General features: G+C 47.1%; 1 long non-coding RNA gene across 1 annotated transcript; it reads right to left on the reverse strand.

Moving 5' to 3' along the window:
• Positions 1–21,589: 21,589 nt before the first annotated feature.
• Positions 21,590–26,713, reverse strand: LOC310694105. The gene is made up of 3 exons (XR_014519540.1): positions 26,612–26,713; positions 22,638–22,751; positions 21,590–21,673 (listed from the first exon to the last, which is right to left on the reverse strand). It is a non-coding gene; the product is annotated as an uncharacterized lncRNA (long non-coding RNA).
• Positions 26,714–27,557: the final 844 nt, after the last annotated feature.

The raw sequence follows: 27,557 nt of genomic DNA on the forward strand, positions 1-27,557 counted from the left end.
AGCCTTCCCTGCCTGCTTGCAGACAGGGCTCCAATCGACGCACCCCGTCGGCCCTGCCTACCGGCCGGTCCCTCAACTTTCGCCTGCCTCGCGGGCCGGGCAAAGAGGCTTTCTGCTCGCTCGGTCCAGTCCGGGGCTTGCTGCGGAGGAGGCGGTCCCGCGAAGCCGAGCTCGGAGCTGGCTGCCTCCGCCCCTCGGAGCCTCCCAGGCGCGGCTGCTCGAGGGGGCGGGTCGCGCGCGCGGCAACTTTTGGAGCCTGAGGGAGCTGCGGAGGCTGGCAGCGAGGGCAGGGAGTGAGAGCCACGCTTGGGACGCCGCTCGCTCGGGCCGCAAGAAGAGGCCACTGCGGCGCTGCAGCTGGCGAGGAGATGGCCAGGGCGCGGGCGGCGGGGCCAGGGGCTGGCTGGGGTCGCCCTGGTGGGCGGGGCCGGCAGGCAGGGAAGGGAACGCGGAGGCAAGTGGAGAGTGGGGACCCGGCGCAGGTCTTGCCGCAGGCAGCGCGCCCTGGCTGGGCTGGGAGAGGCGAAGCTGCTGCCGGTTCAGCTGCGCAGAGTGGGGTGGAGGGAGCCGGGCGAGCGGGCGGTGTGCCACACCGCAAAGCAGGGGCGCCTCCCACCCCGAAGAGGACCGCGCCGGCATCTGGGCGGCTGGAGCAAAGTGGGAGCCTGCCAGCAACTTGGCTGCGGGAGCCTGGCTACGAAACACCGCCCCCTCCCCACGCCAACACATCGGCTTTCTCCGGGCCGGAGGACTTGGCGGATAGCCCCCTCCCCAGGAGCAACTGCAGCAGCTCGGGGCCCCAGCAGGACATCCTGGCCACCCGCGCCCACAGTGCCGCTGGGGCTCCCTTGCAAGGAAGAAACTGCTGCTGTCCAAACTGCAGCTCCGTATCCTCCGACTCCTGAGTGCGGCGGCAGGGCGGGGGGAGGCAAGATTTGCTTCTGCTCTGCTCTGCTCTGTTGGGACAGGCTCCTGTCTCCTCCCCGTTGGAGCTCCAGTCTGCCTGGAAGCCCATCTCGTCATCTTTTTAAAAAAATCATTATTATTTCTTCTTCTATTCTTATTTAAAATCGTACTGGAATAGGTATATTAAATAGTGTATAGGTTCAAGACAACACACACCAGTGCCTAAGGAAAAAATAACTTTGATAAAGTCCTACAGATACAACCGGCCCTTTGAGGGTGACCAAACTGCTGATGTGGCCCCCCGATGAATTTGAGTTTGACACCCCTGTTCTAGGTCTTCAACAAAGTCCATTGACAGTAAGGCCCCAGAGCTGGAAAACAGACTCACAGGTATGATTTTTCCAATCTTTTGTTCAGTTCTTCACAGCAGTTCATATACTTTTTTTAAAAGAAAAAATCCTCCTTTCACCAGCATTTTAGTGCCAACTTCTCCTAAACTGTATGCAATTTTCCTTAATGCATATATCGTTACAATGCCATTTTCCCATATAAAATCCATTTTTTTGGTATGTCAGTAAATGCATTTTGATGGACTCTTTACCCCAGCCTACGCATCTCGTACACAATGCCTGGCCGAAGAACTGCATCGCAAAATTCAGGGAAGCACGGATTTCAAAGGGTTGCCATTGCTCACAGCACAACAGGAGTCCAATGCACCCATAATTTTCATTAACAAAATACAGCCAAGGTAATTCAATGTCACTGCCTGTGGAAAATATTAAAGCAAGGCAAGAGTTATTTTTAACTAGGATGAGGTGAGGTTGATTTATATTCTGGGTTTCATTGCTGGGGGGTGGGGGGTGGCAATAAGCAGAGGGGGCACAAAACCTCTTCTCCAGTGACTCGTAAATGACATGCTACTAGGAGAGGTGCAAATGTGTGAAATTAAGATAAATAATGAGAGGGAGAGCAATCAAGGCAAAACCAAGGTCGGGTATGCAAATGAAGCTAACAGGAATCATTGGTGAATATTTGAATATTTAAATATTTCCTCGGTTGTGTCTAGATTAGGAAAGGGTGGGGGGAGGACTTGCTTGAGACAATGCTTTGGAAGTTGGTGTCAGTTGTTAGCTGCAATAGCACTCAAAAATGGACTCTGTAGGTCCATCCCATTCCTATGTCTTCACCTCCCTATTGACATCACCGCTGCAGCAATAGCCAGTTTGGGGTTCTGCAGAGATGAATTCAGAAACACCATCAACAATGTCATTGGAATATTGGAAGCTGTTTTCCTACCAAGGTGGGCAACCAATCCATCTAGTGTTGAACTCTCCACAATGACTAGCTATGGACTTCTAGGGTTTCAGGGGTGCCAGGACTGACCTTTGAACCTCATGCATTTAAAGCAAGCATGGGAAATAGTTTACAGTCATACCTCGTGTTGCATTTGCTTCAGGTTGAGCGTTTTTAGGTTGTGTCCTACAGCGACCCAGAAGTACCAGAAAGGGTTACTTCTGGGTTTCGCCACTCGCACATCCGCAGATGCTCAAAATGACATCACGCACATGCACAGAAGCAGTGAATCGTGACCCACACACGCATAGATGCGCAGACGTGGGTTGTGTTCTGCTCATGTTGTGGTTCGAGGACCCGACCCCCGTGTGGTGAAATAAAGACACAAGGACACGTGATATATGGTTAATGGGCAAGAAAAGGCCACAACTTTATTGGTTACAGCAATGAAAAGGTATTGGCTTAGGCATTGGATCGAAGCAAGTGGGTTATTCACCAGTAGGTGGAGCCTGTCGATGCTAATCCGACTCTAGGCTCACCCCTGTTGTCACCGAGGGTCGTGCCAAGGCCTCCCGCCAAGAAGGCATCGGACGGAATACACGACCCCCAGATTCCTTTAACGGAATACCCCTAAAACATTGAAGGCATAGGCGATGGCCAAACCTAGCACTTCGACACACCACAACACATTATTCCAATGCCTAACCGCCACCCGAGCCAAAAGGCTCGCCGCCAATACCCTCACTGCTGCAACCAATCCCAGATGCTTTTGCTGACACTAGCTAGCCAAATGTCGTTCCCCAAGTCCGATAAGTGAACGCCATCATTCCGGTATAGAGCTTGGTCGCTAATACGGATACGATCATGCCGGATGACACGGCCAAACATAAAGCGCACCCAACGGGCTACCGCCCGATTTACGAGTTTCCTGGTTCTTTCAATGGCCAAACAACTTAGCGCACCGCGCCACTCGATTCTTTTCAGGAAGGAGGACCAGAACACCATCGTTCTGGGGCACAAGGCTGCCAATGCATTCAAGTCTCTTTTTATGCTCCCCAACAAGTCCGCACTCTTTCTGCTGGTTAGGTCATTCTCTCCCAACTGTATCACAATAGCGTCGGGAGGGCCAAAGTTGGCTACTTTCTCCCGCAGCAAAGGCATCAGCTCCTCCCATCGCATGCCTCTTCTCACAAACCAGGAAACTCGGACATCATTTGGGAGGCCAAGATTAGGTGCCAGGCCGCATCTTGCTGCACGTACGCAGGCCCAATGAACAATACTGTGAGGGTTAAAATCGTGACCCACACACGCATAGATGCGCAGACGTGGGTTGCGTTCTGCTCATGTTATGAACAGGGCTCCAGAACGAATCCCGTTCGCAACCAGAGGTACCACTGTAAAGTCCAAGTGCTGCATTTTTTACACTCCTACAAAGAGAGGGTGGGGTGTGTGAGTGTGCATGCAGAGTAGCTTACTGTACATTCTTTGCTCTGCCCACCTTTCCATTTGGTCACACTCAGCAGACAGCATGTGGCCTCAGAAGGTTATGCGGCCCTAGTGCTGGAACAAGTTCCCCAGCACTGCGATATGCGAACCAAAAATCACATTCTTCCCAATGGTGCAAGGCAGATTTCCATTTATTATTGTTGTTATTTAATCCCATATTAGGGAAAGGTGCTCACAAAAAAAGTTCGTGCTAGTAAAAATAAGACACAAATGTGTTACTGGAAAATGCTTCCCCCAAAAAATATTACATTAGACAAACACATCAAAATGCATGCATTGGGAGAAAAATGCATGAAAATGTTTTTGTAGCTTTTTCAAAACAAAAGAAACTGTAGCCTTTTCATGTTGTAAACTGCCTAGCACGTGGTTTGAATGGTGGAAAGAGAGCATACACTCAAAATTATGTATGCATGCATGCATGCATGCATGCATGAAAAAGAGCCCTTTCTTCAATATCAACTGTCTTGCACACCTATGATTGGCAGGTGAGGCCTTGTTGGTGCTGCTGCATTCGGTTCTGCCTGGTCGTCATTGACTTATGACAGGGCCTTTTCAGTGGTGGTTCTCCTTTTGTGGAATGCCCTCCCTGGCAAGGTGCACCTGCCTCCCTCATTATTAGCTTTCAGGAGGAATTTGAAGGCATTAATGTTTACCCAGGCATTAAATAGTTGAAAGGTACTGTTGCTGGGAATCCTGATCAGCGGCAGAGGGATGTTTTTAAATGTTTTTGTATTTTTGTTATTGATGTGTTTGCTGACCTGGACTCCAGAGGGAAGGGTAGGATGTAAATTTAATAATGCAACAAGAAGCCACGTGGCCAAGAAGGAGGAGGAGAAAATGAATGAGAGGCAGCATGGCATAGTGGTTAGAGTGTTGGACTAGAACCTGGGAGACCAGGGTTTGAATCTCCACTCACCAATGAAGTTCACTGGGAGACCTTGAGCCAGTCACTCCCTTTCAGCGTAACATGCCTCACAGGTTTGTTCTGGGGATTAAATTGGGGGGGGGGTCATGTCTGCCACTTTGAGCTCCTTAGAGAAAAAGGTGGGATATAATCAGGGGTGAACGAAGGCGTCGTGACACCTGGGGCGGGGCATTGCTACTTAGGGCGCATGTGCAGTGTCGCTACGTACGGCGCATGTGCTGTACATAGCGGTTTGCCAGTGGCGCCACTCCAGGGCCGTACGGATGGTGCCGGGATCCTCTGCTCACGTCTGCAGCCATGAAGAAGAAGAAGAAGAGTTTGGATTTGACATCCCACTTTATCACTACCCGAAGGAGTCTCAAAGCAGCTAACATTCTCCTTTCCCTTCCTCCCCCACAACAAACACTCTGTGAGGTGAGTGGGGCTGAGAGACTGCAGAGAAGTGTGACTAGCCCAAGGTCACCCAGAGCTGCATGTGGAGGAGCGGAGACGCAAACCCTGTTCTCCAGATTACAAGTCTACCGCCCTTAACCACTACACCACACGGCTGTAGCAGCGACGGAGGGATCCCACCGCCGTCCTTACGGCACTCGAGCGGCGCTGGCGGCAAACCGTTATGTACAGTGCATGTGCAGCAGCATTACGTACAGCGCATGCATGCGACGCCGCAAATGCGCTGTACATAGCGGTTTGACGCCAGCGCCGGAATCCTCTGCTCGTGGCTGCAGCAGCAAACAGAGGATCCTCCACATGCGGCTGCAGTGGTGCAATGGCTGCTCATGCCACTGCGAGCCCCCGCGGGGTGCCTTCTTGTCATGCCCCCAGACATGGCACCCAGGGCAAACCGCCCTCACATACCCCCCCCCCATTGTGACGCTACTGGATATAATGCAATAAACAAACAAACAAAAAAAACTGAAGTCTGGGCAGGCGGGGGGAAGAGAAACTTTAAAAATTGCCTATTCCTAAGTGCCCTGCTTGGAGTAATGATGGATTGGGCCCTGCATTTTGCCAATCCCAAAGCAGACAAAACATATCTTTCGCTTTGTCTTCACAACTGTTCTTGAAAAGAGAGCTCAACAGTGAATTGACAGGCCACCGAAGACAAAGATGACGCCTTCTTTTTGGCATTTATTCTATGGGTACCTTTCCTCCAAGAATGCTCCAGCTTCTTTCCAGCAACTGGATTTAATCAGGAAATGAAAGGAAAGGAATATTGGCACATAAAGACACCAGAGTTTGCTAATGACAAATCAAGAATGTGCACCCAACATTAATACAGGAGAAGGACTGAGCCTATGAGGCAGAAGTTATCTGTGAGGAGATGAATAGCTGAACACACAGAGCTATGAAAGAGAATTTATAAAAGAGGAGTTAATGCATTTTCTGCCGGGTCGTGTTTTATCCCTCCCTTCAAAATGATTATTTGAAACTGGAAAATAAAGAATGATAATTAAAAGAAGAAGAAATTATATTTCACAGAATGCGATGAACTGATTTTTTTTCAAAACCGGAGTGAAGGAAATTAAAAGAAGACTAGAACACTGTGCACACAATTCTTTTATTTTTTAATAAAAATATGACAAAAGGCAAAGAGTTATAAATATTGAAGAAAAGGGCAAGTAGGATGGGGAAATGTTAAGAGCGAACAATGTTATCTTTCCGCCTGAATAGGGAATGGTTGTTTGTTTGCACTGAAGAAGCAATACTGTGAAGTTTCACGAGAATGAATCCATGAATACCTTTTTAATTTGGGTCCCCCCCCCCACATGCTTTTACACTTGTTTCATGTGGGGTTTTTTTTTGTAAGAATATTGCTTGCTTTTTTATTGTGCATGCTTACAGAGGTTTTCAAAAGATTGAGCAGTTTATAAATACTTATGAATAAGTAAGGTAAAGATAAAGGGACCACTGACCATTAGGTCCAGTTGTGGCCGACTCTCGGGTTGCGGCGCTCATCTTGCTTTATTGGCCGAGGGAGCTGGCATACAGCTTCTGGGTCATGTGGCCAGCATGACTAAGCCGCTTCTGGCAAACCAGAGCAGCACATGGGAACTCCGTTTACCTTCCCGCCGGAGCAGTACCTATTTATCTACTTGCACTTTGACGTGCTTTCGAACTGCTAGGTGGGCAGGAGCAGGGACTGAGCAACAGGAGCTCACCCCATCGCAAGGATTCGAACCTCCGACCTTCTGATCAGCAAGTCCTAGGCTCTGTGGTTTAACCCACAGCACCACCTGCGTCCCATTATGAATAAGTAAGTAGCAGTAAATAAGTAAATGAATAAGCAGTAATTATTCTCTCAAGCCCCACCTTCAACATACCTGTCAGTCATCTGAGTCTCACTCAGAGGAGCAACAGTACTCACACTGCCCCAGGCACCATCGGGGATGGGGTACCATCGCGGCCGCCCCTCAAGACACACACCACCACCCCCCCGCACTGGGCACCACGCCCCCAGGACGCGTGCCAGCCACGCTCCCGCCTGCTATCTGCCCCTGGTGCCAGACCATGCAGCTTCGCCACTGCTCGGGAGGAGTTTGTTACTCATGGGGATACCTTGGTCCTGAGCATTTAGGAGCCAGCCTTCACTTAGACTTGAAGGTGGGTTGGACTTCATCTCCATTTCTGAGTTCAGGCATAGGAGATGGTGCAGGTCGAGGGATAGCCCTGATTCTGCTTCAGTGATCCCCTGGGACCACCTGTTCCTCCACACGCTGCTATTTGGGCAATGCCAGGCCCTCCTCTGAAGAGGACTTCTCTAGAAGAGTACAACAGATCCATAAGAACACCAGATATTACCAGAAGTGGCCTGCTGGGCGAGGCAGAGCTGCAGTGCCAGCTTCCTAGCAGATGGGTCACAGCTACTTACCAAGATGGAGAGGGGAAGGAGTGAAATGGCAGGGATGTCGTTGTGATGCAAACTTCACTGCAGCCCTGGTGTGAACATATGCCAGAAAGCAGTTCTTCTCCAACCACTAAGCCACTACCGCATGTAATACGGATCTGATTTCTTTCTGCAGGATCTGATTTCTTTCCGCAGGGCCTAGAAGTCAGAGTTGTTCCGCCTGGCCTTTGGCTTGGAATCAACTTGATCCCCTCCCCCTCTTTCCTTTTTCCTTTCTCCTTCTGTGATGGAACTCCTATTTGGGGACTTTTTTCTGGCCCATGGAGGACCAGTCTGGATAGTTGGCCTTGGTGAAGATTTGATGTTTTCATCCCTAAAAAGTTTTTGATTTGAGTTTCTACTGAAATGAGGCTGCATTTTAATGTTGTATTTTAATCTTGTTTTTAAGTTGTATTTTAATCAATTGTTTTTATACCTGGTGTTAGCCACCCTGAGCCCAGTCTTGGCTGGGGAGGGCGGGGTATAAATAAAATTTAAAAATAAAATAAAAATGCTCTGTTGAACCATGAAACCCTGGTCTTTCTGAGCTTTCTTGACTGGATAGCGATCCTGTATCTGCCTCTTCGTGACTATCAACACTTGGTCCTACTGGGGCATCCAGATTACCGTATTTTTTGCTCCATAAGACGCACTTTTTTCCTCTTAAAATCTAAGAGGAAATGTCTGTGCATCTTATGGAGTGAATGTGTGGTCCCTGGGGCTGAGGGGGAAATCCGGGCTTCCCCCACCAGCCCCAACAAGCTCCTAAGCAGCTCTGGGGTAGCCCGCGAAGCCTCCGCAGGGCAGTGGGGAGCCTTCATCCTGCTGCCCTGGGGAGGCTTCGCGCGGCTATCCCTGGCTTTTGCGGGAGGTGGGGGAAGGGACTGAGCGAGGCTCTCTCACTTCCCCCACCTCCTGCAAAAGCCCCCAAGAGCCGCACTCCCTTTAAAGAGCTGCGCAGAGTGTCTGTACGGCGCTTGGGGACTTTCCCCCGAGGATAGAGAAGGGCAGCCCATCAGTGATGGGCTGCCCTTCTCCCTCATTGGGGAAAAGCCTGCAAGCGCCGCACACATGCTCCACACAGCTCATGAAAGGGGGGGCTGAGCAGAGCTTGTATGCATCCCAGGCTATGCTCAGTGCTCCCTTTAAATAATATTTTTTTTCTTGAATTCCCCCCAAAGAAGTACAGTGGTACCTCAGGTTACGTACGCTTCAGGTTACATACGCTTCAGGTTACAGACTCCGCTAACCCAGAAATCGTGCTTCAGGTTAAGAACTTTGCTTCAGGATGAGAACAGAAATCGTGCTCCGGCGGTGTAGCAACAGCAGGAGGCCCCATTAGCTAAAGTGGTGCTTCAGGTTAAGAATAGTTTCAGGTTAAGCACGGACCTCCGGAACAAATTAAGTACTTAACCTGAGATACCACTGTAGGTGCGCCTTATGGTCAGGCGCGCCGTATGGAGCGAAAAATACGGTAATTGATGGCCAGTGGTAGCTGGGGCCTATTGGGAGTGATAGGGCAAAAAGGAGGGAGCCGAACAGTAGGTGTCTCTAAAGCCAATGAGAGGTGGAGGAGCCAACTAAGTCTATCTTTGTCCCCATCCTCCTCCTTGCTGAGTTCTGTAAGGGGCAACCCTGAGACTCAGGAGGAAGAAGATGCCAACGAGGGCCACACCTGTGGACTGGTTGTATAATTAAGAAGGCAGGCAAGTGGGGGCAGACCAAGGTTGGAGGGTCAGGGTCCCATTTGCCCCAATGGGGCAGGCTCCACCACATAAAGATCTCAACCTTTCATCTATTTGGGAGTTGGGGGGGGGGTCAGAAATGCAGTAGTGAACAACTCTGCTAGAGGTTACATTGTATTGACCAGTGGCCAGTTAATTACATTGTCTGAAGTATCGCAACCAAGTGTGAGAGCACTTTTAAGAAGTTAAGTCTATTGATCACGCACCCTGAAGTATTGACAGAAATGATGGCAATTAAATGGAGGCAGTGTGTTCGATCCGGTTATAATTAAGATCAAACAGGTGGGACACCTTGGGAACAAAATCAAGCTAATAATCTAGTCTTAAGTAGAGAGGTGATTAATTATGGAAGAAGGAAAGGAAAGGGGGAGATGTGTAATATCGGTCTTGCTTTCAAGGTCTTGAGAGCCTGTCTGAAATGGTTCTTTCATGCTGGCTTTGTGCAAGAACACACTTGACCCATGGAGCTCACACTTTGCCATGCCATATGGGCTCTCACTACAGAAGAAGTGGAAGGACTGCACCCCTCCAGATTTTGCTGAACAGCAACTCCCATCATCGCTGACTCCATGCTGGCTGGGGCTCATGGGCTTTGTAGTGCAGCAACATCGGAGGGTGGGCACAAGTTAGCCACTCCAGCACTATGAAGGTTGGCATCAATGGTACAGATGTGTTCCCCTTGCTTTGACTACGTGATTTCTGTCTGGAGATGAGTCATAGACAACTGTCAGCTGGTAAGCCACAGCTCATCTCCTTCTGAAAGGTGTGCCCAGCAAACTCCATTTTCCATCCTCTTGCAGTTAAGAGCAACTCTGCTCCAGAACATAAGGCAGAAAGAATGAGACATTCAAACACTGGTTCAACCTACCTACCCTGGCTACTCACAGTAAGAAATACAGTACAAAGGAAGGATGAGCATATAGGGGTCCTTAGAGGAGACCCTTTGGGTGAGGCACATAGGGGCAAGAGCAAAGCTACAAACGTTTGCTCTGCTTTCTTCTTAAGCCTTGGAATTATGGAGGTCATGGAGAAAGTTGTCTGCTGAGCACGTAGCAAAGAGATGATTTAAAAAGTATGTTTGAGGCACAATAGGACAGATATTGCAGAGGAAAGAAAGGGCAATACATGAAAGAATATATAACAAGATATCATTAAAGACTTTGGGTATTTGGGACTGGAGCAATGTTAATTATCAAAAGTGAATTATCAGAACTGGAACAGGTTTGAACAATGGGAAGGGAAAGACATTTAAGATAAGCAAAAGAGTGAAGGAACATGGGGTCTATTCGGGGGACAGAGTGCAATGTGTTGAAAACGTCACATTAATGAATGGGTTGAAATATGGCAATGAATTAAGGAAGATATGGCTGCTGGGCTTTCAGTATTATTCTTTTCAGAGGTTGGATGAAATGTGTATTGGATATGAAAGAGGTTTTTGGAATTGATCAGATGAAAATGAGATATGAATTAACAAGACTTTTAAATATATATTCTAAGTCACAGGGGTTCTTACAAATTGATTATATGGAAGTAAGAATTAATGTTCATCATAAATTATAAGCGCTCGTGGGGGGAATTAACTAATTAATGACTTGATTAATGGTAAAAAAGATTGAAGGACTTCATAAAAATTTAATTAGTGATCTAACCATGAAAGGGAAAGAAGTCTACAAAAAGAATGAAGGCCTATTATCCAATTGTAAAAACAGAGATATTCGACGTAACAAGTATAAGAAAGTAAATTCGCAATCCTAACTCCATATACCTGGGAGTAAGCCCCATTGAATTCAATGAGTGGCTGGTGTCCAATAGATCTGGGAGTGAAGAAGTCAGGGAGCCAGAGCCATTGATTCGCCCAACCAACTCATTCTCCATTTATCCTCAGCCCCTCCCTACTAAATTCTACAAGGGCAACATGAGGAATGGTTGAGGGAGCTAGGTATGTTCAGACTGGAGAAGGCCAAGAGGTGATACAACAGCCATCTTCAAAGATCTGGAGGGCTGCCCCATGGAAGATGACACTCCAGAAGGTAAGACCTGACCCAAGAGATTCAAATTACAAGAAATGAGATTCCATCTAAACATTAGAAGTTTCTGACTGTAAGAGATGTTTGACAGTGGAAGAGGCTTCCACAAGGAGTGGTGGGCTCTCCTTCCATAGAGGGTTTGAAACAAAATTCAGAGAAGTGCAATTTTTAAATGATAGCTGTATTTCAATTTGAAATATCCCCCATCCACCCCCGAAAGTCTGAATTAGGTAAGAGCTAATTCAGTGGAACAAACTACCTTAGAAAGTTGTGGGGTCTCCTTCATATGGAGTTTTTAAAGAGAGGATGGGTGGCCATCGGGGATTCTTCAGCTCTGATTCCTGCATTGCAGTAGGGTTAGACTAGATGTCCTTTGACGTCCTTTCCAACTTTACAGTCTAAATCCTTTACTACATTTATAATTCATCTTGAATCAGGGGTGTTCTTCTGATAACTTGTGCCTCTCTGTCTCTCTTGTGCATTTCGGAAGCGCGGAGGGAGGGAGAGAGAGAGGTTAGTAGAAGCCTTCCACTCCAATAATCATATATTTTTTAAAAGAATTACCCTTTAAAAGAGCACTCAAGACTATTAAGCACAGGCATTACATCTTACTTTCTAAACTGAATGGAATGTTTAAATAGCAAGTGATTATTTTGACTGCATCCATCTCCAAGCATTGACACGCTAATGTTGCTTTAGGGGTAAGCCTGTCAATTATTTTGGGAAAAAGTAATTCTGCCTTCCAAGAGGAATATAACTCTCTAATAAAGAATATTTATAGCACGGCATAATTTTGTCTAACAGTGGCCACGTTAGGAATATGCTCTTACTGTAACTAAGCAAAACATTTCCCTAAAACAATTACAATTCATTTTTGAGATGTGCTGGCAATTAACTTTTAGAAAACACTCCATTTTTATTATTATCATTTTTTTATTTTTATTTTGCAGAAGTGAGAAATGATTATGGCTTTGAGGGGTTTGCCTCCCTCCTTTGCCAACGTCAACAAAAAAAACAAAAACAGAAGGCCAATCCCGCTTTCGCTGTAACAGCACCGATGTGCCCAAACTTCAGCTGAAAGCCAGCATGGGGGGGGGGGCCCTTCCACATTGTCACCCCATCTCTGGTGGTGAATTTTGGGATGGGGAAAATTCTCAGTAACTTTCAGGGGCAAGATATCACTGGGAGTGGTGGCAGCAGAGACGTCCCCCTTCTTTACAATTTTGCTTTGGTTTGCTTTGCTGTAGTGCCCACATTTTACCCCCAAACAATGACTTGTTGGAATGCCACCATATGTGGGGGGAATTTCAGGAATAATAATAATAATAATAATAATAATAATAATAATAATAATAATAAATTATTTATACCCCGCCCATCTGGCTGGGTTTCCCCAGCCACTCTGGGCGGCTTCCAACAAAACACTAAAATACAATAACCTATTAAACGTTAAAAGCTTCCCTAAACAGGGCTGCCTTCAGATGTCTTCTAAAATTTTGGTAGTTATTTTTCTCTTTGACATGTGGTGGGAGGGTGTTCCACAGGGCGGGTGCCACCACTGAGAAGGCCTTCTGCCTGGTTCCCTGTAACTTGGCTTCTCACAGCGAGGGAACCACCAGAAGACCCTCAGCGCTGGACGTCAGTGTCCGGGCAAAACGATGGAGGTGGAGACGCTCCTTCAGGTATACTGGACCAAGGCCGTTTAGGGCTTTAAAGGTCAGCCCAAAGATCTCTCCCTAGGCCTGGAAGTCTTTGTCCTGGAAGCCAAAGTCACTGGTATTCATCCTTAGGAGCAGAGATTGCTGGAAAGAGAACTCAGGCTGCCCAAGCAAGCACATCACTTCCTCATGGTGGCTTTTGTCTTCGTTTGCCACCATCTTTGTTCCTGGGGTCTGGGAGGTGATGTGAAGACATCCCAGGCATGTACAGGTCCCTGGATTCAGCAGGATGGCTTGTGGAGCTGAATCAATCAAGGATCACAAAAGCCAAACACAATCATATGTCTTTGCTTCTGTGGTTGTCCATCAATGGACAATTACATAGTAAACTAGCGGGTGGCGCTGTGGTCTAGACCAGTGTTTCCCAACCTTGGGTCTCCAGCTGTTTTGGACTACAACTCCCATCATCCCTAGCTAGCAAGACCAGTGGTCAGGGATGATGGGAACTGTAGTCCAAAAACAGCTGGAGACCCAAGGTTGGGAAACACTGGTCTAGACCACTGAACCTCTTGGGCTTGCTGATCGGAAGGTTCACGGTTCAAATCCACACAATAGGGGTGAGCTCCCATTGCTGTGCCCCAGCTCCTGCCAATCTAGCAGTTCGAAAGCATGCCGGCGCAAGTAGATAAATAGGTACCGCTGTGGCAGGAAGGTAAACAGTGTTTCCATGCGCTCTGGCACTCATCATGGTCCTTCGTGCACCAGTAGCAGTTTAGTCCTGCTGGCCACATGACCCGGAAATCTGTCTGTGGACAAATGCCGGCTCCCTCGGCCTGAAATCAAGATGAGAGCCACAACCCCATAGTCGTCTTTGACTGGACTTAACTGTCCAGGGGTTCTTTAACTTTACCTTTACCTTTACCTAGTAAACTATAGGCAAAGTCCCACAGAGTTCATGAGATCTCATAAGATTTAGGTGAGAGCTATCCACAAATTGCCGCTGCTGCCAGTGCCGTTATTCCACCAGTGGTGAAGCTAGCAAAGCAGGAGAGGCGCCCATCAGGATACTGCCTCTTGGGTTTCCATACCTGAGGTGACTGCCTCAGTCTGTCTCATAGGTGGACCAGCCCTACCTCTGAATACCAGTTGCTAGGACTGACTGACTGAATATTTGCATCAGCCATCAGCCATAGCAATAAAACAACAATACACTATACAAAGACTAGAAATAAAAAGTTAATTATATAAAATACATTTTAGGGTTTTGAATCAACAGTCAAATAGTGGATCTTATTCTGATTGCCCTAGCTAAAAACCTTTCAACCTTTGCTGTCACCTGCTCATCTTGATCCACCAAGAGAAAGTGGATGGGCAACCTGGAATAGACAATAAAATAAGGGTGATAATCTCATTCCTCGAGTCTTTATAAAGAGTGCAAGCCAGCAGGGCATGTGCCACTGATTCAGTAATGCCATCGAAATTGTTGTCTATGGTGAATACTTAAAGGTAAAGGTACCCCTGCCCGGGCCAGTCTTGACAGACTCTAGGGTTCTGCGCTCATCTCACTCTAGAGGCCGGGAGCCAGCGCTGTCCGCAGACACTTCCGGGTCACGTGGCCAGCGTGACAAGCTGCATCTGGCAAGCCAGCGCAGCACACGGATGTTTACCTTCCCGCTGGTAAGCGGTCCCTATTTATCTACTTGCACCCGGGGGTGCTTTTGAACTGCTAGGTTGGCAGGCGCTGGGACCGAACGACGGGAGCGCACCCCGCCGCGGGGATTCGAACCTCCGACCATGCAATCGGCAAGTCCTAGGCCCTGAGGTTTTACCCACAGCGCCACCCGCGTCCCCCATGTTTTTAAATCTTCATTCTTGAACTTTTCTTCTTTTCTTTTTCTCTTATATTTCTTTTTCTTCTTCTTCTTTGTGGATATTGTTTTACAGATGTGTAAATAATTATATCCATTTGATTAGGTAAAATATTTGTATTCTTTATTTTTCCTAATTTTCCTTTGGCTACATGTATTTTTCTTTATTTCTTTGTATTTGGATATTTGTATATATATTTTTCTATTTTGTACACAATAAAATTTATTAAATTGTTTTTTGAAAAAGAAGGGTGATAACCTCATTCCTTATAAAGAGTGCAAGCCAGAAGGGCATACACCACTGTCAGGGAACTGCCATCGGAGCAAAGAGTGGAGGTAAGGCTCCCCAACGATGCAGGAGAAGGGACCAGCAGAGGGAGAGAGAACACTTCCTTTGGGGGAAGGAAATCAGCGGGACACCTGGGAGAAAGGGGAGCAGGGAAGGACTTTGGAGAGAGGGCTCCAGAACTCTTCCACAGAGACCAGCGGGGAGAGTCCAGGACCTCCGCTGGCTACGCCCACTCTGCGCAGAAGACTTCCGCGCAGGGAGGCTAGGCGGAGACTTGGCGTCAAGGAATTTTTATGTTGGAAGAAGTTCAGGAAACGCCCACTGACGGATTCTGCCAGTGACTGACACAGCCACGGAGAAAGGGCTGTTCAGCCAGGGAAAGTTTTAGCCAGGGAACGTTGCCATAGAGCATCAGCACCCTCTACGCACAAGCAACCCCCAATTCCCTTTACAGCCACCAATTCAGTACTGCCATCTCCACAGGGACATAAGCGTTTTTTGTGTGGAATCTGTTGGAATCATCCCTCAAGTACAGCCGAGGGAAATACATTCAATCTTGCGAGAGTAAAAGCTAGATATCACATGTAGGGAGAACATGTCCTGCCTTCAGGTCCTGCTTCCAGGCTTCCCCTAGACCAGGGGTCAGCAACCTAAGGCCCATGGGCCAGAAGTGGCCCATGGAGGTTGTTTGACCAGCCCATGAGCTGCCCCCAAACCAAGTTGCCCGCTCGCATGCTGTGCTAAACTGGCACAGTGCGACACAAGGACTCACTTCTGTGGCGCTGGAAATCGTGTTGTGCATGTGCCGAAAACTGTGTCTGCGCAGATGCTGGAAATCCCGGGGCGCGCAATCACACGTGCACATGCTCTGGCCCATGGGGGGATCTCCGTGGGACTGATCCGGCCCAGGCAAGATAAATCTTGCTGACCCCTGCCCTAGACATATGGCTGGCCACTGCGAGAAAAAGATTCTGGACTATAATGGGTCTTTAGCTTGATCCAACTACAAGGCTCTTCTTACATTCTGTGTAAAATGGATGTTTCCCGGTGTATTTGTATGAGCTCCAAGCCTTCTAACAAATAAATCATCTTCTGCATTGTCCCTTTAAATGGGGGGCTCACTAGCCCTCGTGAATGGTTCCTAAAACACCATAGAACTGAACTAATGGTTAACTGTTTGAAAGTATTCTAAACGTGCCACTAAAATTCTTACAAAAAGGAAATTGGTTATTTCCTCACAGAGGGAGGGAAAATGAGCAGGGGGGGGAGTGATTGTGCAGGCCTATAATCAAGAATACAAAAACGCATCGTTCTTTGAATAGAGAGACGGTGCTTTCTTCCTCATGCAATGAATACAACTGCAATTTCAGACATTTAATCAGCTGCCAAAACCCAAGATGAAATCTGAACTATTTCTCTCTTTTTGGCACTCTCTGCTCAAAATGACACTTATGAATTTGCTTCTGAGCTGCTTAAAGGGCTTTGCTTTACAAAGGAGTGACAAGTGTCTCTCTCTGTAGAAGATTCTAGTAATTCTCCCGATGATAATAAACTCCCTATCTTTAGAAAAATTGCTGCACGTTGTTGTAAAAGAAAAACAGGATACAGAGAAGAAACGTTTATTTTTTAAAAAAGAAAAAAAGTTCTGTATACTAATAACAGCTGTTTGTCAGCTCCACTTTTGCTTCTGAAGAATTTGGTATTGCAGGGGAAAGAAACAGGGATCAGGAACCTCAGATATGTGGGCCAAATGTGGCCCCCAGTTATTGTTACGTGGCCCTCGGGACTCTCCCAAGGCCATGCCTCCTTCCAAATCAAACCCCTCAGCAGCCCTGTTGCCCATCCATTTTGAGAGTTTCCGCCCGGCTGAGTTGTGTACTTAATTCTGCTGGTGCCTCTGGCCTGCCTAGATGGAGGACAGAAAGGACTGAGTAAGTGTGAAGAAACTAGGTAAAGGTAAAGGGACCCCTGACCATTAGGTCCAGTCGTGGCCGACTCTGGGGTTGCGGCGCTCATGTCGCTTTATTGGCTGAGGGAGCCGGCGTACAGCTTCTGGGTCATGTGGCCAGCATGACTAAGCCGCTTCTGGCGAACCAGAGCAGCACATGGAAACGCCGTTTACCTTCCCGCCAGAGCGGTACCTATTTATCTACTTGCACTTTGATGTGCTTTCAAACTGCTAGGTTGGCAGGAGCAGGGACCGAGAAACGGGAGCTCACCCCGTCGCGGGGATTCAAACCACCGACCTTCTGATCGGCAAGTCCTAGGCTCTGTGGTTTAACCCACAAGGGAAACAGGTGTCGTTCCGCCCACTTTTGCCTCTGGCTCCGTCCACTACCAGCATGTGGCCCTTGGAAGGTTATCCAGATAGCAACGCATCCCCTGGACTATGAAAAGCTCCTGACCCTGATTTCAGAACCGAGCTTGGAATGAATCCAAGGAAAACTCACCCAGGCTGGGTCTACATTAACAATATTGGATATAACTTTGTATGGTGTTCAAATGTATGTTCCCTTTGCCGGTGGCTCGCTGCTCTGCAGCACCCTCTGCGGTCACATTTTAATAACACATTTTTAACGTTATAAACCATGAGTGTAGATCCGCCCCAAGAAATTGGTGTAAAAGAAATAGTGGCGGAAAGGCAAGCTATCCATCAGGACATCCCTGGGCCAAACCTCACCTCTGCCCAGGAACTGACTAGAGCAGCCTTAGAGCCAAGCTACACAGCCTTTAAGTACAGATCTGTGTTTGCATACAAATGGCCGCTGCAACTCCCCCAATCTAGAATGGGTTCCTAACATGGCAATGAGAAGAACTTGAACCTCTTACCCCCACTATGCCCTGGATCCAAATCAAGCTCCCCTGAAATTAGCAATTTGCATTGCCCATTCATTTCAATGGGAGGTGGTTGTTTTTCTCATGCAAATTTTCTCATGCTCTCTCTCTCTCTCTCTCACACACACACACACACACAGAGAGAGAGAGAGAGAGAGAGAGAGAGAGAGAGAAAGCTCCCAATCCAGAGCAGAAGGCCACCCTGGCAATTTGTGGGACAAGCTAACCAATCCACAGCTTAGACACACTGCTTTTCTTCATCCTCAGTTGCCCCACCTACAATATGGGGGCATACAGGTGGCGCTGCAGTCTAAACCACTGAGCCTCTTGGACTTGCTGATCGGAAGGTTGGCAGTTCGAATCCCTGTGATGGAGTGAGCTCCCATTGCTTTGTCCCAGCTCCTGCCAACCTAGCAGTTCGAAAGCACACCAGTGTAAGTAGATAAATAGATACCACTGTGACGGGAAGGTAAACAGTGTTTCCGTGCGCTCTGGTTTCCGTGTTCCGTTGCGCCAGAAGCGGTTTAGTCATGCTGGTCATATGGAAAGCTGTCTGCGGACGAAGGTCGTCTCCCTCGGCCTCAAAGCTAGATGAGTGCTGCAACCCCACAGTTGCATTTGACTGGACTTAACTGTCCAGGGGTCCTTTACCATTTACCTTTACCTTATGGGGGAATAATAATAATAATAATAATAATAATAATAATAATAATAATAATAATAAAAAATAATTTATACCCCACCATCCCCAGCCAGGGCCGGGTTCAGGGCAGCTAACACCAAATATAAATTGCAATAAAACGTAATAGAAAAGGTAAAACAAAACAAAACAGTTAATTAAATCCTCACTTACCTTACCAGGTTGTTTTCAGGATGGTTTCTACATAATGCATGTGAAACATTTTGAGTGCTTGCAAATGATGTACAAATATATCTGGCTAAGTATTTTCTATACTGATTGGAAGTGGCTATCCAGAGGCTCAGACCCGGGCACTTTTCAACCTGGGATCTTCTGCATGCGAAATAGATGCCCTACTATGGAACTACATACTTCCTCAAGATTCTTCTTGCATCCTTATAACAAATAAAGGCAGGCACCGGTGCTCAATTTCCCAAAGAGAACCAAAACAGGATGAGAAATCTGTTGTTATTCTGCTACTGAGAGTTCCTACTGAGAGTACCTGCTGACCTCCCCTTCTTAAGAGATGCACAGCACCTCCGTGGAAAGCCGCAATCAATAGCCCTATCCAATAGGGTTCACAGTTATTTAGTCATCAGCTCATTAGAAGAGGGAAATAGATTACACTCTTCATAATTTTACTTATTGATTGGGGCTGTTTTGGGGAAATTTATTTTTATTTTTTATTTTAAGGCCCTCTTACGATAAATGTGCCCAAAGTGAAAAATAAAATAAAATGCACGGCTAATTAACTATTCCTATAAAGGCAGGTGATAATTAATGGCCCATCCAGCAGCAGTAAAAAGAAGAAGAAGAAGCTTTTTAAAATGGGGGGGGGGGACTATGATAAAGTTTACAGAAATGCTCTGTTGCAGAAAATTAAATCCACAGTTTGCATCAGCAAGCTAACAGCCTCACAGCACTTTGAGCATTAATAGTGTTGTATGATTTACAACTTAATATTGTGAGCTAGCAAAAACAGCTATCGTTCTGATGGGTAGGAAGTGCATATATAGAAGGGAGGGTTTGTGTGTGGCAGGAATTTATCGGGTGGGAGAGGCATAGAAGGGCTGAGACACAGGCTACCCTGGCAAGACTTTGCAGATGGCAAGAGGTAGTTCAATGGCAAATGTGCTTCAGTGCAAGCAAGTGTAAAAGGATGCACATTTGGGAACCAAAAGCTTAAGATCACAGCTAGCTCTGACTGTCTCACAAAGACTAGAAGTGTGCCATTCAAATTAGCTGGAATCCATCATGCATGCAGTGTGCATAAACCCAAAGGACCTCTAAGCATGGCTTAATGCATCAACCCCACATTTGCAGAACTATAACTAGGCATGGTTATGGTGCAGCTTCCATTGTAATAGAAGTTCAAGTCTAGTCCTGATGAGTGCTGATCTTTAACAAATAAATTCCTAAGCAATCAGAGAAATTTTCTGAGATTTGCTCCCGTTGTTTTTGTGAGGGTCACCTTCAGCTAAACGGGGGGGGAGGGGCAGCCTCTGAAATTTTCAATCAATGATGCTAGAGAGATTGCAGGCAGGGGCGGGGGGGGGGAGAGAACTGATATACAGCTCAGAGCCACCTTGGGACATGGGCTTGATAGACAAGCTGGAGCTATAATATTAGCTCAGACGATCACAAAAAGATAATCTCCCTGTCAAACAGAATGTCAGCAGTACAGCAGAATATTTATCGAGGAAATCTTTTCCTGCACCCCAGGAAGTGATTTGTTTTGTACTGTCAGTTTACAAGGAGTGCAGGAGGTCCTCCAAGGACAAAGACAGAGTTGCCTCTATTAATCCCCAGAGAAACATGAGAGCGTAGCCAATTGTCAATGATGATGGGACTCGTAGTCCCAAACGTCCAAAAAGTATTAGTTCTTTGTTTGTTTTCTGCATCTATGCCTTGACCAAAAAGGCTAAGCCAAAATCAAGCTCACCATCTTAAAAAAGGCATGGCACGCAAGGAAAAAAGAAGGGAAGGGAAAGGGGCAAAACAAGGTCAAGCACAAGTTCTTAACATTACAGTACTTAAAGTTGCAGCTGATGTCGGTGGCAGTTCTGACTGTCTTGCCAGAATAGAATAGTTCCTCCCTTGAAGCTCGCTCCTCTCCCAGATCAGATCCTGGACCAGAGCAGGTGATAATGCTCAGGCCAAGAGGACAGGGCAGCTCCTACCACACAGTTCTTCCCTCAGACAGCTGACTTGATGGCAGTTAGACTACAGGTTGGTAGGAAGCTGCAGCACAGACTTGCTGCAGAATAAGTGGTGATGCATTCAGCGGTAGTACCAGAGGAATGTGGTGTAGTTAATTGTGAGGCACTGCTCAGGAGCTGGATACCTTTATGGAATGTAGGAAGCTACCAGGTCAGACTATCTGTCCATCTAGTAAGGTAAAGGTAAAGGGACCCCTGACCATCAGGTCCAGTCGTGGCCGACTCTGGGGTTGTGGCAATCATCACGCTTTATTGGCCGAGGGAGCCAGCATACAGCTTCCGGTTCATGTGGCCAGCATGACCAAGCTGCCTCTAGCGAACCAGAGCAGCACATGGAAACGCTGTTTACCTTCCCGCCAGAGTGGTACCTATTTATCTACTTGCACTTTGACGTGCTTTCGAACTGCTAGGTTGGCAGGATCTGTCCATCTAACCCTGTACTATTTATTTACTCTGGCTGGCAGCAGCGCTTGGATTTTTAAGATTAAGTGTGGATTGTTAAAGCTGCATTAATGTTATGTTTTTAATTGATTTTGTATCGTGCCAAAGCGTTTATTTTGTGAAGTCTGTAATTTAACTAATTAATGATCAATACCTACACAGCAGCACGGCACTAATAAGTTTCCGTTCTTGGTTGCAGGCTGAGTCATGCTGTCCAAGTCACAATGGACAATAAGCTCCGGGAGGGGGCACAGAGAGTTAAGAGTTCTGTCACTCTTCATCAGTGATGGCATCAGCACTAGCCAATTGACCCTGAACATCATGAGAAGAGCCTGCTGAATCTAGACAATGGCTTGTCTGGCCCAGCATCCTTCTTCCTGTGGACACCCAGATACCTGTGAGATACCCACAAACAGGACTTGAGCACGTGAACACTCTCCCCTCCTGGGGTTTCCAGAACTCCAACCATGGTTGTCATCTTCTGCTCACTAACCCCACAATGCACTGCTTCCCAGCTTTGTAGGACAAGGCCCAGGAAGGCGTATGCTCCTGCCTGGCTCTCCTGCAGTGCACTGTGTTCTTTCCCCCACCCCAGCTCAGTAGGTTTATTCAGAACATTTTCAAGCCTTTTGTGTTTCTCCCAGATTAAGGCAGCTATTTTATCTATTTCTCCAACATGGCGAGTCGCTTCCAAGTATCCAAGCACATCATTAAGGGCAATCTGGCCTTGTCACGCTTAAATAGCCTTCCTCTTTATATATTAAAAATGCATTAAAAGGCTTTCTTGTTTCCCCACCAATTAGAGAGGCACAAATTCCTAGACTACAAACATAACATTTTACCGGATTCTGCTCACACGTCAAGAGGAGCGTACCTTTATTTTTAAATGAACGGCAGGTTTTTGTCAATTTATGGGTATAACATGGCATGCAATTTGAGCGCTATAGCTGCTAAATAAAAGGCTGGGAGATTATCCGTTTGTTTGCATCTTCCCTGCATCAATTGTGTTGGCTTAGCAACACTCCTGTCTGACAGTACTTCCCCGTTGTTTCATGTGGCACTGTTTGTACAACTAAATATAAGAGCACAGGAAGAGCCCTGCAGGATCAGGCCAAATGAACGGCCCACCTAGTCCATTATCCCATTCTCACAGTGGCCAGCCAGATGCCTGTGGGAAACTGACAAGCAGGATTCAAGCACAAGAGCCCTCCCCCTTCCTGTGGTTTCCAGCAAGTAGCATTCAGAAGTATTACTGCATCCAGCTGTGGAGGCAGATCATAGCCATCAAGGCTAGTCATGTGCATTATAAACACCATACACTATTAAGATCATTTCCGACAAAGCAGTTACTGGGCTTACTGTTCTCTCCTTGCCTTGGATCCATCTCCCCTTGTCCCTGCTTCCTGTCCCTCCTTCAGACTCCTCCCACACTATTGCTGGTTTTGCTTCTGAACTCCGTTCACATTGTTACACCTGTCCAGGAAAGGAAGGAGGCAGTGATTTGGCCCAACCTGGGTTCACAGCAATCAGCGCTGTTTCTGTTCCATTGCAGTTCACCTTGCGCTATAACCTATGTTTTTCATTTCGCCATCCACTACATCCAATACTTATGTGATTATTTAGTTATGTACCGTATTTTTCACTCTATAAGATGCACCAGACCACAAGACGCACCTAGTTTTTGGAGGAGGAAAACAAGAAAAGAAATATTCTTGTAATGTGTATGGGTTGCTCGTGTGTAAGTTCCCGCCTCTCCAGGCTTTGTTGCCTTGCTAAACCTTTCAGTCTGGGCAGCCCTTCACTTTGTGGCTGCCTCAGTCGCTAGCAGAATCCGTCAGTGGACGTTTCTTAAATCTTTTCCAGCATAAAAGTTGTTTGACACCCAGTCTCCTCCTACTCTCTCTGCGCGGAAGTCTTCTGCGCAGGGTGGGCATGGGTAGCGGAGGACCCGTGCTCTCCCCGCTGGTGTCCGGTGAAGAGTCCTGGAGCCCTCTCGCCGATTCCCCCATCAGCCCCTCTATATCCCTGGTGTTGCACTGATTTGCTTCCCCATCTGCGGAGCTGCCTCTCTCCCTGCTGGGCGCTTCTCCAACATCATTTGAGAGCCTTCCCTCTGCCTCTTGCTCCGATGTCAGTTCCCTGACAATTCTGAATCTCAGAAGCCAGAACAGCAAGAGGGATTGCTGCGCAGTGAAAGCAGCAATCCCTCTTGCTGTTCTGGCTTCTGGGATAGCTGCGCAGCCTGCATTCGCTCCATAAGATGCACACACATTTCCCCTTACTTTTTAGGAGGGAAAAGGTGAGTCTTATAGAGCAAAAAAATACGGTAATTAATTTCAGTGCAATAAAATAACGTAATTATTTACATAACATTTGTGGACTGAAAATAAACAACAGCCAATACTGCTCATATTTACTTGTGTGATTTCTGTTCCTGACCCTGGATGAACATGCAAATTGCAGGAATGTATGTTTCCACACATGAAATTCTCCAATACATGTCATCTGCCACTAGCAATCTACCAGTTGTCAACTTCTGTCTCCAGGCAGAATCTATTTGCCCATGGACTTATTCATTATCTTTTCAGGGCCAGAATAAATATATCCTGAATTAACTGTATCTTTGACAGCTACTACTTTTCCTTAGGCTTAATCTATTTTTTGGTTAATAAATTCACAACAAGTTTGCTGTTGTTTGTTGGTTGTTTGCTTTACTCTTAATGATGCACTATTTTTGATTGTGAGCTTTTGAAACTGATTTGTGGTCTATTCTGTGTTGGCACAGTCTTCTCCAAGCCCTCCCAAATTCCCAAGCTTTGAACTGATGTGGCTCCACCCCTGCCTTTTCGCCTCCTGAACTCATGGGCTGCAATAGTTGGCTACACCACACACTCACATGTACACAGACAGACAGACAGAGACAAATACCCCCCTGTTTAGCTAATCCAGGAGTCGGCAACCTAAGGCCCATGGGCCGGTAGCAGCCCATGGGGCTCATCTATCTGGCCCATGGCGACCCCTGCCGCCCCCGCCTCCGCTCTTACCAGCACGGCACAGTGCAGGGACTGACTTCTGGGTTGATGGCGTCTGGTTGATGGCATGCGCACGGGCTCTCCTCTGACCCGGATGTGCGCTGGAAATAGAATGTGTACATGCGTGCGGGATGGAGAAGTGCCCGTGCGCATGCACACACGCTATTTCTGGTGCACATCCAGGTCGGAGGAGTGCCGGAAATAGCATGTGCACAGGCCACCAGCCCATTCTCCGACAGACGGAGCATGGACTGGCCCGTCGTCCAGTAAGCTTGCTGACCCCTGAGCTAATCCATGTAGATCAGCAAAGGAGGGGGTTGTTGTGGCCTAAGGGCTCATCACACGATCACTTTGATGTACACGGAGAAAATAATTTGCATTGCCATCAGGGCATTGGGGTCAAGTAACACTGTGTCTATTTTTTTCTTTTTCCCACTGCTGCCAAAAGTTGGGGGAGGATTATATGAAGCTCCCATTTGTTGGGTCTTCTTTTGAATGAGGCCCCTGAACTAGGAGTATATTATTGGCCATAGCAATGTGCAGCCCTTTGCAAAGTGTTGGCTACACACACACACACACCAGCCGTCCATTGCTTAAGCCGGGAAATTTTCTGTCCTTGCAGCACAATTTCTAATGCAATGGTGAACAAATTTAGCATGAAATTTTGCTAAAGGCAGAACAAATGGTGCTACATAATAGGTCTCCACAAACTTACTGTGAGCAAATACATTTTTTTTTAAAAAAGGCTGTTTTTTGAAAGGAAAATCAACGTTCTCATTTCTTCAGTAGACCTGACACACACACACATACACACACACGTGTATATTCAGATATTCCTGGGGTTGTGCATACACTACTGGCTCATAACACATCTAGGTTGTTCTTTTTCTCAATGCAGATTGAAGCTGTTTTAGGGGGAAATGCATCAAAACACAGCATTTTCATGAGAAACAACAGGATAGATACAGAATAGCTATGGGTTGTAGCTAATGAATGTACACTCTTTCCCAAACCAGAAGTGTTAGGAATGTGTGCTCAGCCCCAGTCAAGATCCACTGGGCCTGGCATCAAAGTCTGGTAAGCCCTTCTGGGAAGAGGAGAAGCAAGAAGAACGTGTGGTGGACCTCAGCTCAGGATGGGGATAAATTAAAAGCTCACTGGAAACAGCCTCAGACTGACATTCCAGGTAGCACCCTACCTTTAGGAAACTATAGCACTGAAGGACCACATAACACCCTTGACAGCCTGGGAGCTGCCGGAAAGAGCAACCAAGATGGTCAAAGGGATTGCAACAAACTATAGAGGAGACTGGCCACCTTGTAGCCAGCTAGACTGAAGCAAGCAGAAATGTGTCTTTATTGGTCCTGTAAAGCTTTAAGGGGACTCAGGCTAAAGACCCTTCTCAGGGATACTTCAAAGCTAAATACTGTTTTGGTTTGCAAGCTGCAGTGATAACGCTGGAGCCTTGCTTCTCCACCACCGTGGCCTGAAGGAACAAGCACTCCAGAATTGTGGATAAGAAAAGCTGTATGAAGGAGCAGGGTGGAGATAACTCGGAAATTAAATGCTCTTTTGTTTGGAGTTGAAACTCAGCACTATGCCTGCCTGCTTGCTAGCGAGCTAGATCTTGGTATTTTAAAATAGAAAAGAAATGAATTATTGAATCATATGTGAGATGAATGAATGTATTATATTTGCATCGACTTCTGACCTCTTGGTCCATCCTGTTTTATGAATACACAATGACCTATATTTTTTAAATAAAAGGCTAAAAAACAGCCACTGTTCTTATGGAGTCAGCTCAGCTGTGAATATGTTCTTTCGTTCTTCTTCAGTGGGAACAATGGAATAAACTTCACCAGTTCCAGGAATGGCTTAGTTTTCATCCTCGTTTTGGGAAATGCCATGAGATTGGGAAATCAACAGACCCATGACTTCCCCCAGCATGCCCATGATTCTTTCCATAACATCCCCATTTTCTGTCTTACTGACACAAGAGTTGTGGCAGGGGCAGACCTCGGTAATATGCTGTCCTATAGAGGCCATTTGGCACACACACCCCAGCCCTCGCAGCACTGGTTTAAGCTGGGCTTTGGGAAGGTGGAGTGAGGCTCTGGCAGAGTCCTCCAGCTCTCCTACCGTATTCCCAAAGCCTGCTAAGGACTTGCTTGGCTTTGGGAAGGAGGACATAGGGCTCTAGGACCCTGCCAGAGCCCTCACACCTCATTCCCCAAGCCAGGCAAGTGTTTACCAAGCTTTGAGAAGGCACATTCCTCAGCTATGTGCCTGGTGCGACCATACTGTTCACACTGCCCGAAATTCGCCTCTGGCTCCAGAACTGGAAGGGCAAAAACCACGGGAGTTATGTACAGTGGCAGGGTGAGAACATCCAGCATTGTATCTGTTAGGAAATCAAGCCTTATCAGGAGAAACTGGCCACTCTCCAGGCACCCGGCTTGAATCCCGGTTGACCTCCCTGTCTGCATTCTCCGGCAGGATCCAGGCTAGGTCACGATTGGCGAGCCTCCTCAAGTGTGAGAAGAACACACCACTCTTCCCCCCAACCCAGGCAGGGGAAAGAGATAGACAGAAATGTATTTACATGCCTTTATTTCTGTCTTTGCAGCATTACAGAGAAACGCGTCTGCTCTCTTCAAACACCATCAGCAGAGAGACAAACTCCACCTCCTGTACTTCCTGTACAGGTCAAATTACACTCTGAGCTAAATCCGGTGCTCAGCTCTGTGATTAGACTGTCCCTTTGTTCCCACGGTACAGTCCCAACATTCCCAATATGTTTTGCTTTCCAGCCAGCTGCAGCTCGCTGACTCATTGCATCTATATCATAACAGTATCTCCCTCCCTGGTCCCAAGAACCCTGCAATGCAGGAATCACAGCTAAAGAATCCCTGACCATGTAACCTCCCTTTAAATACCTCCAAGGCAGAAGAGTCTACCACCTTCTAAGTTCCACTTCCAAGTTCTACTCTCAAACAGTTCTTACTGTCAGATAGTCCTTCCTAACATTTAGCAGGAATCTCTTTGAATCCATTGATTAGGGTCCTACCCTCTGGAGCAGCAGAAAACAAGCTTGCTCCATCTTCCGTGTGACAGCCCTTTAGATCAGGGGTAGGCAAACTAAGGTCTGGGGGGCAGATGTGGCCCAATCACCTTCCAAATCTGGCCTGCGGACGGTCCGGGAATCAGCCTGTCCTTTTATTTAAAATTCATCTCTGGGTTATTTGTG

This window comes from Podarcis liolepis (genome assembly GCF_965112155.1).
Source record: "Podarcis liolepis genome assembly, chromosome: 15".
In the NCBI taxonomy this organism is placed as follows: domain Eukaryota; kingdom Metazoa; phylum Chordata; class Lepidosauria; order Squamata; family Lacertidae; genus Podarcis; species Podarcis liolepis.